This window comes from Desmodus rotundus, chromosome X (assembly GCF_022682495.2).
Source record: "Desmodus rotundus isolate HL8 chromosome X, HLdesRot8A.1, whole genome shotgun sequence".
In the NCBI taxonomy this organism is placed as follows: Eukaryota; Metazoa; Chordata; class Mammalia; order Chiroptera; family Phyllostomidae; genus Desmodus; species Desmodus rotundus.
The window spans coordinates 70,384,540-70,397,107 of record NC_071400.1 but is presented as its reverse complement, the minus strand read 5'-3'; positions in this window follow the sequence as shown (position 1 = coordinate 70,397,107).

Genomic DNA, 12,568 nt, shown 5'->3' with positions numbered 1-12,568 from the left:
ATATATTCACAGGTTCTGGGGTTAAGATATGAACATCTTTTCACAGCCATTATTCAGCTTGGCACACAGACCAAGAATTAGATGTCAGTATTGTCCTGTCCTCAAATTCCTGCAATTCCAGGCACTTACATTTGAAGCAGTAAGTGTAACGTTTAATGATTTAAAGCCATATGGGCTCTCTCCTGCCCCCACAATATCCCCCATCTCCTGCACCACCACACATACACCTTAGTACAGCCTTTTCCAGTTTTGTCTTCTAGATACAGAAAGTTGAGAATCTGATCTTCAGAAGCAATTGTATTTGTCTTGTATGAGCACAAAACTAGACTCCAATTCCATACCTTTAAGAAACTAGAGAACTGATATTTCTACGCTCGAATCCAAATTTGTTCACACTCTGTATATGAGTAAATATTGTGTTCTTATATGAACCTTCTCAGGCCTCTCTCTAGTAGCTGGAGGCTCAAAGCAAAGTATCCTACCAGACACTTGTCAATTGTTGACTTCCCAAAAAGACTACCAGAAAACATGCCAATCGAGGAAAGCTAAGTTTGTTAGACTCACTGCAGTAACAGAGAACATCACATTGACAGTCTTAATAGTTTCTCAAAAATTAGAAGAAATTAGGACAGGGTTCATAGGTTTATGGGGTTTTAAAGTTTATGAGGCTTAGTGATGATGAACTCCTTTAGCTTGACCTTATCAGGGAAGCACTTTATCTTCCCTTCCAACCTAAATGATAACTTTGCTGGATAAAGTCATCTTGGATGCAAGTCTTTGCTGTTCAAGACTTTGAATACTTCTTACCAACCCCTTCTCGCCTGCAAGGTTTCTTTTGCGAAATCAGAAATCAGCTAATCGTCTTAAGGGCACTCCTTTGTAGGTAACTGTCTCCTGTTCTCTTGCTGCTTTTAAGATTCTCTCCTTATTGTTAATCTTGGGTAATGTCATTATGATGTGCCTTGGTGTGTTCCTCCTTAGGGACAACTTCTTTGGGACTCTCTGAGCTTCCTGGACTTCCTGGAAGTCTATTTCCTTTGCCAGATTGGAGAACTTTTCCTTCATTATTTGTTCAAATAAATTTTCAATATCTTGCTCTTCCTCTTCTCCTTCCAGCAGTCCCATGATTTGGATGTTGGAACATTTAAAGTTGTCCCAGAGGTTCCTAAGCCTCTCCTCATTTTTTTGAATTCTTTCTTCATTCTGTTCCAGTTAGATGCTTATTTTTCCCAAATCATTGATTTAAGTCCCAGTTTCCTTCCTTTCACTGTTGATTCCATGTATATTTTCCTTTATTTCACTTTGTGTAGCCTTCATTTCTTTCTTCATTTTGTGACCGAGCTCAATCAATCCTGTGAGCATCCTGATTACCAGTGTTTTGAACTCTGCATCAGAGAGATGGTCTATTTCCTTGTCGCTTAGTTCTTTTTCTGGAGTTTTTATCTATTCTTTCATTTGGGCTGTATTTGTTTGTCTTGACACACCCATTGCATGTAAGGGACAGAGCCTTAGGTATTCACCAGAGCAGGGCAACCCTCTTTGCTGTGTTGTGGCACTGTCTGTGAGGGAGGGGTCAGAGAAGGAACAATGCCCCTTGCTCTGCTCTCTTTCCTTCACTTCACTCCCTTTCCACAAGCATTTTGTACCCTCTAGGTGCTGATTTGCAAGCAGGTGGGTAGGATCTTGTGTGTCTCTCCAACGAACTCTCCTGTGAGGCTGGGTGTCTCTCCCACCATCACAATCCCCACAGATCTTTTCCACAGCCTGTGGTTTTGAGTCTTTAGTTTCTTGCACTGAAACCCAGCATTTTGTGGTCCCCCCAGCTCCCCTGCTTCCCCTGGGCTTGTCTGCTCGTGAATGTGGGATTGCCCACACAGTCCACCAGTCACTGCCTTGCCTGCCCCAGTGCTCCAGCTGCCACCTTTCCATGTCCTCTCTGCCCTGCAGCTCATCTCCACCCCTCCTACCATCTGGTTGAATGTTTTTCTTCAACTCCTTGGTTGTTGGACTTCTATGCAAATGTTTTTCTGGCAGTTCAGGTTGTTCTTAGTTTTTAAATTGGTTGTTATCCTTCTTTTAATTGTGCAAAGAAGCAAAGCGTTTCTGCCTACACCTCCATCTTGGCCCCAGTACTATCCTAAATGGTATCTAATGTCTCCCCCAAATGATAGGCCCCACCACAAATGGGTTATATATGCGTAGACGTCTGTAAGCTGTCAGCACTCTGGAAGGAGGTCCAGGGTCTTTGATGGCTGGAGCTCCCAAGCTGCTCAGTTCCAGGAATGGAGTAACCTTATCCATTTATCCATTATGCCATACAGAGGCAATCATTTTTTTTTCTGTGTGATATGATACAGAAAAGTTTGGGAATCACTGTCCTAAGCCAGTATTTTTGGTACACATACAAATATAAGGAAACAAAGATCAAAGATAATGGTTAATGTTCACACTTTACTATAAAACATCACTTTTGGAAGAAAAATTAAAACCCGCTATCATTTCCCCAGACCACAGTTTCATAAGGTACCCAGTATCATAATGATAATGTCATAGCTTCAAAGGTATCCAACCACAAATTCAAGTTTGCTGCTCTTTATTTTACCGTCATTGTAACATGTCCTCAAAAAAAAAAGGAATTTAAATGAGCCAATTAGTAACCAGAGGTCAGTCTGGGAAAAAATAATTGATAAGATGAGTCCTCAGATCTCACTAGGGCTCCTTGGATTTAAATTGGAATACAAGAGAGAAGCATTTATTCATTATTTATTTCACTTGATCATTTATAAAATGACCAGTCTCAAGGGGAAGCTGGGTATATAGCTGAAATACAAAATTAACAAGCACAGAAATGAACAAATCCAATCTCTCTCTGGATCACTTCAGGGGCTAGGACTGACACTGGGCACAGCACCGAAGGGCACCCCTGGCTTCTTAAATTTGGGCCAACTTTCTCCTCCAACCCTTGCATGCATTAGATGGGTGCTTTCAAGCACTCAGCAGATAACATCCTTTATGAATCAATGCCTAGGAAAACTGGATCTGTGTGGTCAATCCTTCTGAGACAGAAAGAAGGAGCATATGCCTGGCTCAATCCTATCCCCTGGGGCAAAGCCAACATAGTGGGATGTCAAGGGTGGGCAAAGGGAAACTATAGCCTAGGTGGTCTTGCAGTGTTCAGAGGAAAAGCTGGGTTTACCATGGAAGGGTCCAGCCATCTTCAGTCTTGCTTTCCAAGGTGTTTCAGGGTGTGGCAGAGGATGACAACAGGTAATCTGGATCTCGATCAGGGTACACATTCGAGTGTAGGCAAGAGGGCCCCACACACAAGGAGCAGAGGCAGAGCCTCTCTTGGAATTCCTGGGAGACTGCTGATAGCTACTGGGCACAGAGTCTCAGTCCTGTCTTCTCAGGCAGACTCATCTCTGTGAAAGGGTGGGGTCTGACACCTAGTCCTAGGTCATTGGTCTGCAATGGACCTCTTAACTACTCTATTCTCACCACATCTCCCTATGAGACAGGGACATAGTTGGAACCCAGGTGCTGTCAGTATCCTACCCTCTGCCCCTACCCCAAATGAATATGACTTTCACATCCCTGCTGAGGTCTGGGTCCCTGAATCCATTGGACTAGTCTCCATAGAACCTTGACTGAATCACCTGTCAGCCCATCCTGGGATCCTGCTGCTTTGGTTTGCTCAAATATCTGGATCACTCTACCAAGCCATGCATACCGTGAGATTGGTCCTGTAAACCTAGATGTGTTGAGGTTAGGGAAGAGCCTCACTGGACCCAGATGGCTCTCCATTCCTTGGCTTTCTGAAGAAAGAAATTCTGGAGCTGAGTAGCTGAAGACAAAATGTAGAAATTCTCCAGGCTGACAACAGGAGTGTATGCCCAAGGAAGAGAAAATAGTACTGCTTGCAGGCACAAATCCCAAAGGAAGGTTCTCAGGTCACAGTCTGCCGAGTGGACAAAAGGTTAGTAGAAGTTAATGCAGCCTTCCCTCCTCACCTATCTTTATTCTGGTTCTCTCACCCATCTGCTTTTTCATAGAGCTCTTTCAAATAGGGAGCCCATCTTTCTGAGGTCAAGCTGTAAAGAATATTTTTCAGCATTCACCTGCTGGCCCCCAAGAAGCACTGGACACATTAGGGACCCTCTTCCTCCATCATCAGGATCTTGGAAAAGGAGATTGTCCACTGAAAGTATGCCAGGAGGAAGCCAAGGACAGATATGAGAAAAAGCTGACATTGAGAAGGTGGGCAGAAAGACAAGCCCAGGAATGTGATGGGGAAGGAGGAATCACTGGGTCTTCCAATAATCTGCAGTTACCTTGTGATGATGTTACAGAGAAGTTAAACTTCAGAGCTCATTTTATATCTGGGTTGACCACATTTTAATGAAGCTTATTCACACTAGGTGAGACAAGCCAAGAATTCAGTTGGTGGGCCAAATGTGCATTTGAGAGACCCCAATCCAAGAGGCTTTCTGATGTAATATTTCACTGTGACAACATAAAATAGAAACATTTCAGGTCCCAGTCCTTGTTGGAGTCCCTCAGATTCCCCACCTAGATGGCAGCTGGCCTTCCCTGTGTCCAGCTGCTTTTCTGGCTTCTCCTTATCCACCTATTGCTTATCCACAATTTCTTCTTTCAAACAAGTCTTGATTTTCTGTATTGTTTCATTAACTTCATGTTTACTTGTACTGCTGAATGTTGCCGCAACTGTGTCCTTTTCTCTTGCTGCTTCTAAGATTCTCTCCTTCTCTTTAATCTTGGCTAATGTAATTATGATGTGCCTTGGTGTGTTCCTCCTTGGGTCCAGCTTCTTTGGGACTCTCTGAGCTTCCTGGACTTCCTGGAAGTCTATTTCCTTTGCCAGTTAGGGAAGTTCTCCATTATGTGTTCAAATAAGTTTTCAATTTTTTGTTCTTCTTCTCCTCCTTCTGGTACCCCTATAATTCAGATGTTGGAACATTTAAAGATGTCCTGGAGGTTCCTAAGCCTCTCCTCATTTTTTTGAAGTCTTGTTTCTTCATTCTTTTCTGGTTGAATGTTTCTTTCTTTCTTCTGGTCCACACCATTGATTTGAGTCCCAATTTCCTTCGCATCACTACTGGTTCCCTGTACATTTTCCTCTGTTTCTCTTAGCATAGCCTTCATTTTTTCATGTAATTCGCGACCAAATTCAACCAATTCTGTGAGCATTCTGATTACCAGTGTTTTGAAATGTGCACCTGATAGGTTCACTATCTCTTCATTGCTTAGTTGTATTTTTTTCTTGAGCTTTGATCTGTTCTTTCATTTGGGCCTTTTTTTTTTTTTTTTTGTCTTGGCACACCAGACTGGATGAATGTTTCTTCTTTATCTCCTTGGTTCTCTGACTTCCATACAGTTTGATTTTCTCTCAGTTATGGTTGTTTTTTGTATTTAAATTATTGTTGTCCTTCTTTTGGTAGTATGAGGAGGAACAGTGTGTCTACCTATGCTTCCATATTGGCTGGAAGACCTTTGCCCTTTTTTTAATTGGGTTGTTTGTCTTCCTGGAGTGGAGTCGTGTGAGTTCTTTATATATTTTTGGGATCAGACCCTTATCTGAGGTATCATTGGCAAATATGTTTTCCCATACTGTTGGTTCCCTTTTCATTTTAATGCTGCTTTCTTTAGCCATGCAGAAGCTTTTTATTTTATAGAGGTCCCATTTATTTATTCTCTCCTTTATGTCCCTTGTTTTCAGGGATGTGTCTGTGAGGATGTTGCTGCATGGAATGTCTGAGATTTTCCTGCCAATGTTTTCCCCTAGGATTTTTATGGTATTATGACTTATATTTAAGTTTTTTATCCACCTTGAATTTATTTTTGTGTATGGTGTAAGTTGGTGATCGAGTTTCATTTTTTTGCATGTAGCTGTCCAGCTCTCCAAACACCATCTGTCGAAGAGGCAATTTTCACTCCATTTTATGCTCCTGCCTCCTTTGTCAATTATTAATTGACTGTAGAGACTTGGGTTTATTTTGGGGCTCTCTGTTTTGTTCCATTGGTCTATGTGTTTGTTTTTATGCCAGTACCAGGCTGTTTTGATTACAGTGGCCTTGTAATACAGTTTGATATTGGGTATTGTGATCCCTCCTGCTTTCTTCTTCTTTAGCAAAATTGCTGCAGCTATTCAGGGTCATTTAGGGTTCCATATAAACTTCTGAAGTCTTTTTTCTATATCTGTGAAATATGTCATGGGTACTTTAATAGGCAAATAAATCTATAAATGAATCTCTAAATCACTTTGGGTAGTATGGCCATTTTGATGATGTTAATTATTCCAATCCATGATCATGGTACATGCTTCCATTTGCTTCTGTCTTCCTTAATTTCTTTCTTCAGTGTTGTATAGTTTTCTGAGTACAGGTCTTTTACCTCCTTGGTTAGGTTGATTCCTAGGTACTTTATTTTTCTTGTTGTCATATGAAATGGGATTTTGTTTCCTGATTTCTGTTTCTGATGTTTCATTGTTGATGTACATGAATGCCTTTGATTTCCGAATATTGACTTTGTATCCAGCTGTTTTGCCAAGTTCTTTTATTAGGTCAAGTCATTTTTTGGTAGAGTCTATAGGATTTTCCATGTACACTATCATGTCATCTGCAAACAGTGACAGTTTCATTTCCTCCCTTCCAATTTGGATGCCTTTTATTTCTTTTCTGATTGCTGGTCCAATACTATGTTGAATAGGAGTGGTGAGAGAGGGCATCCTTGTGTTCTTCCTGATCTTAATAGGAAAGCTCTAAGTTTTTGTCCATTGAGTATGATGTTAGCTGTAGGTCTCTCATATATGGCCTTTATTATGTTGAGGAATGCTCCCTCTATTCCCACTTTGCTGAGTGTTTTTATCAGAAATGGGTGCTGTACCTTATGAAGTGCTTTTAACACATCTATTGATATGATCATGTGATTTTTGTCCTTGCTGTTGTTTATGTGGTATATTATGTTTATTGATTTGTGAATATTGTACCATCCTTGCATCCCTGGGGTGAATCCCACTTGATCATGGTATATGATCTTTTTAATGTATTGCTGCATGCGGTTTGCCAATATTCTGTTGAGGATTTTAGCATCTATGTTCATCAGCGATATTGGCCTGAGGAGTTCTTTCTTTGTTATGTCTTTATCTGGTTTGGGGATTAAAATGATGTTGGCTTCATAAAACGAGTTTGGGAGTCTTCCATCTTCTTGAAACTTTTGAAATAATCTGTGGAGGATGGGGGTTAGCTCTCCCTTAAATGCTCTTCAGAATTCTCCTGTGGAACCATCTGGTCCAGGGCTTTTGTGTGTTGCAAGCTTTTTGATTACTGTTTCTATTTCATCAGGGTTTATTGGTCTGTTCAGGCTTTCTGCTTCTACTGCATTGAGTTTTGGAAGGTTATATTTTTCTAGAAATTTGTCCATTTCATCCAGGTTTTCACGTTTCTTGGCATATAATACCTCATAGTAATTTCTTACAATCTTTTGTATTTGATGGTATCAGTTGTGGTTTCTCGTCTTTCATTTCTGATTGTGTTTATTTGGGTCTTCTCTCATTTTTTCTTGATGAGCCTGCTTAAAGGCTTGTCGATTTTGTTTATCTTTTCAAAGAACCAGCTCCTGGATTCATTGATCCTTAGAATTGTGCTTTTAGTCTCTATGTCATTTAACTCTGCTCTGATCTTGGTTATTTCCTTCCTTGTACTTGCTGTGGGATGTCTTTGTTGTTGTTCCTCAAGTTCTTGTAGGTGTAGGGTTAGGCCGTTTATTTGAAATCTTTCTGTTCTTTTTAGGTAGGCCTGTGTCACAATGAACTTCCCTCTCAGGACTGCCTTTGCTGTGTCCCATAAGTTTTGGATTGTTGTGAGTTCATTTTTCTTTGTTTCCAGATACTTTTTGATTTCTTTCTTAATCTCGTTCCTGACCCATTCATTGTTTAATAGCATGCTATTCAATCTCCATGATTTTGAATGTTTTGGGTTTTATCCTTTGGGGTTGGTTTCTAGTTGCAGTCCCTTGTAGTCAGAGAAAATGCTTGATATGATTTCAATTTTCTTCAATTTGTTGGGGATTGCTTTGTGTCCTATCATGTGGTCTATCTTCTAAAATGTTCCATGTACACTTGAAAAGAATGTATATTTTGCTTCTTTGGGATGAAGGGCTCCGTATACATCAGTTAAGTTCATTTCTTCTAGGGTATTGTTCAGTGACACAATATCTATGTTTATATTTTGTTTGAAAGATGTGTCCATTTTTCGCAGTGGGGTGTTAAAATCCCCTACTATAATTGTGTTGCTGTCAACATCTTTCTTGAAGTCCTCCAAGATTTTCTTTATGTATTTGGGTTCTCCTATATTGGGAGCATATATATTTACAATGTTTATGTCTTCTTGGTGGATTCTTCCTTTGAGTATTATGAAGTGACCTTCTGCGTCTCTCTTTATGGCCCTTTTTTTTGAAGTCTGTTTTTTCTGATATGAGTACTGCTATCCCTGCTTTTTTTTCCTGTCCATTTGTTTGGAAAATTTGTTTCCAGGCCTTCATTTTCAGTCTGTGTAGTCTTCTGTCCTGAGGTGGGTCTCTTTTAGATAGCATGTATGTGGGTCATGTGTTCTTATACATTCAGCTATTCTATGTCTTTTGATTGGAGCATTTAATCCATTTACATTGAAGGTTATTACTGATAGGTACTTATTCATTGTTGAATTTTTGCACCTATGTTCCTCTCTTTCTTTCTCTTTTCCTTCCTTTTCTTAAAGCACTCCTTTTAGCATCTCTTGCAGAGCTGGTTTGGTGGAGGTGTGTTCTTTTAGACTTCTTTTGTCTGGGAAACTCCTTATTTGGCCTTCTATCTTGATTGAGAGCCTTGCTTGGTAAAGTAGTCTTGATTGCAGGCCTCTGGTTCTCATTACTTGGAATATTTTTTGCCATTCTCTTCTGGCTTGGAGCGTTTCCATTGAGAAGTCAGTTGCTAACCTTATCAGGGCCCCCTTTTATGTTATTTCCTGTTTCTCCCTTGCTGGTTTTAAGATTCTTTCTTTTTCTTGGAATATTGCCATTTTAATTATGATGTGTCTTGCAGTGGCCCTCTTTGGAGTCCTCTTGATTGGGACTCTCTGTGATTCCTGGATTTGTGTTACGTTTTCTCTCATCAAATTAGGGAAGTTTTCTATTATTACTTTTTCAAACAGGCTTTCTATCCCTTGCTCTTCTTCTCCTTCTGTTATCCCTATTATACAGATGTTATTTTGTTTCATGTTGTCCTGCATATCCCTTAACCAGTCTTCTTTCTTTCGATGCCTCTTTTCCTTTTCTTGCTCATTCTGGTGTTTTTTCTACCTTGTCCTCCAGTTTGCTGATCCGATCCTCTGCTTCATCATGCCTGCTTTTCATTCCTTCTACTGTGTTCTTCAGTTCCGAAATTGTATTCCTCATTTCCTCTTGGCCCTTGTTGATAGATTCTATTTCCTTTTTCATGTTGATATATTTTGCAGTGAGTTCATTGTAGTTTCCCTATAGTTTTTGGTAATTCTGTGTCAGCTCATTAAGCTTCCTTATAACCAATTTTTGAACGCAATATCTGATACTTCACTTGCCTCTTTTTCATTAGCATTGTTTCTGAGACTTCCTCCTTTCCTTTCATTTGGGGCTTGTTTCTTTGTCTTCCCATTTTTTGTGAGACTCTTCCTGTTAGCCTCTGCTTTTTAATTTGCTCTGTTCTGTCCCCCTGGGTTTATGATGTGAACTTCTGTTGTTCAATACCTGTGGGATTCAGTGGTACAGTCTCCTTGATCTCCCGATCTTACTGATCTTGGGCTATGATTTTTGTTGGCTCTGTGTATGTCTTTGGTTTTTGGTTCTTGTTGGGACTTTTTTGTTGGGTCTTTCCCACCAGATGGTTATCTGAGGGTCAGTCTGTCCCCCACCTCTTGTTTTCTGTTGTTCAGGTGTGGGCAGGTTGTGTTGGAGCTGGTTCTTCCATATGTACAAGGTTTTGAGGCTTTTCTGTTGCTCTTGTTCAGTTGTTTGTTCTTAGTAATTTCTTCACTATTTAGTTGTATTTCCAGATAGGTTCTGGGTTGAGTTAGTGTGACTTCCACTCCCTCCTTCACCTTCTCCTGTTCTTAGCTGTTGGTGTTTCCTTTGTTGGTGGGCTTCCTCTTCTAGGAGGTATGCTGGTGTTCAGGCTTCTACCTATTCTTTTTTATGGTAGGTTGTAGGGGGAAGGTGAAATGGTTTAAGACAGCAGGAGTGTATTATATGATATTTAAAGTACCAGCCCTTAGAGAAGAGATGGGAGATCCTTTGGATATATATATATATAGTTTTAACAGTGATATTTCACCGAAGTAGCCACTTTTTAGAAAGGGTAGGAAGAAGATAAGACTCTTGTTGTTGGGGGAGAAGGGTTGTGAGTTGTATCTAGAAAGCTGTGAGCTTGTGGGAGGTCAGATTATGAGGTAAAGTGAGAGTAAAAGGTAGAAAATATGTGTAATGTGTGAGAGAATAGAGTTAACCACACCAGTAATAAAGTTCAGGGTACAGTGAAGTTGGCTGAGATCTGGGAGAAGTTCTATGTAGTATTTACAGATGTATGGAACAGCTATTATTTACAATAGTAATGGAGCAACAATCATATGACAGAATCTATGTGACCTGGATAACTAGAATAGGGAGTATAGGTCCTAGAGTAGTGTGCTAATGGAACCCAAGTGAAGTGAAAGACAGTTAATTAACAATACACTATGAAAGAGGGAACAAGGGGAAACCAGTCAAAAAATTCATATTAACCAGTCATGGAAAGAAAGAAGAGAGATACAAAAATACTAATAAAATGAGTGATATAAGGATAATGAAAAAATAATAATAATACAAATATGAAATATCTTACAAGTTTTCTGGAGTAGCAAAGTGAAATTTGTTTCACTGTCTAAGCTGTTGGGATGCCCCCTCTTTGGGTCCAACTTTGGTCTTTTCAGAGTTCCAGGTTTTATTGTCTCATTTGTGGGGATTAAAAGAAAGACGGAAGGAAGAAGAGCTATAAAGGGAGAGAAAGAAGGAGTAGAACCAGAATGAAGGAAAAAGAGGAAGAAAGTGTTAAAAGAAAGAAAGAATAATAAAATAATAATAAAGATTACTTTTTAAAAAAAAACCAAAAAACCCCAAGCCTGCTAGCTTCAAACTGGCCAAGCCAATTTTGCTGGTCTTTTTGGCTGCATCCAACTCAGGTAGCCTAGCCCAGCTCTTCTCTGTCCCAACCAGCACTCTGGAAGCATAGGCCCAGGTCTCCAGTGGCCCCCGGACCCACAGGTTAAGGCACTCACCCTCCTCCTGGCTATGGGTGTGGTGCTCAGGGTCTTCCTTGATTCCGCGCTCTCCCTGATGCCTGTGGTCTCACCTCTCTCTGAGTTGCACACTCCCCAGTTCGTGCCTCTGGTCTCAGGTGAGCACTCCCCACACCCCAAAGCTTAGGATTTGGGCTCTATATCTTCCATAGCCCCGCAGGAGCGCCGGAGCAACCAGCAGCCGGGTGGAGAGGAGACTGGAGCTGCTGCTGCAGGAGAGTTCCCCAAAGTGCCCCCGAGGGTCTTTTTCTTTTTGAGAAAATCCTTCTGCTCAATCCTGCCACTCCATACAAGGAAGTGCCTGTCCTCTCACACAGCCCACCTGTCCCTGCTAGACCGGGGACTGTCCAGGTCAGAGCCCTACACAGCCCAATTCTTCACTCTCCCCACCTGCGCCCACAGTCTGTGTGAGTTTACCACACTTCATCCTTATTTCCCTCTCTGTGACCTCAAGCAACCAGGTCTCTCTCAGTGCTGCTCAAGCCCTGTTTGGCAAGGGAGGGAGCCGTTAACCCGGCTCTCTCCCAGGAGTCCTGCTGCAGGCCCGGCAGGTGCAGGGCAGGCACGGGCCTGGGGCTGCAGTTTCCCTGGTCCTGGCGCTGCTCCCAAGGACCTTTTTGTCCTGAAGCAATCCCCTTACCGTCTGCTTTTTCAGTGTCCTCTATACTTATCGGTCTCCTATCTTCATAAACGCTGGGGGTACTGTCGGCTGTTCACTTTGTTGCTTAGTAGATCGGGTAGGTGTTTCACCCATGTGCAGGGGGAAGTGGACTCCGCTCTCACCTATTTCGCTGCCATCTTTTTCCACTGTGATGGTTCTTATATACATTCCTTTTAGATATCACAGCTATTTCTAAGTGGATATATACATATGTGTGTGTGTGTATAACATTCTATTTATATGTATGCATATATATATATAACATTCTCTATATATACATATATAGAACATATATATGTATATATATAGAATATATATATAAAGTGGATACACACACACACACATATATAAAACATTCTACACGTAAAGTTTGTATGTCATAGGGTATATCCTCAGACATTTATCTATTCTCAATCCCATGTCTCCCCAAGTTATATTATCAACCCCAAACTCTTTCCTAAACTCTGACACATATGTTCAACAGTCTATCCAACATATCCACTTGGATATCCACAAGTATTGAATGGATATCTCCAGTCTATTACAT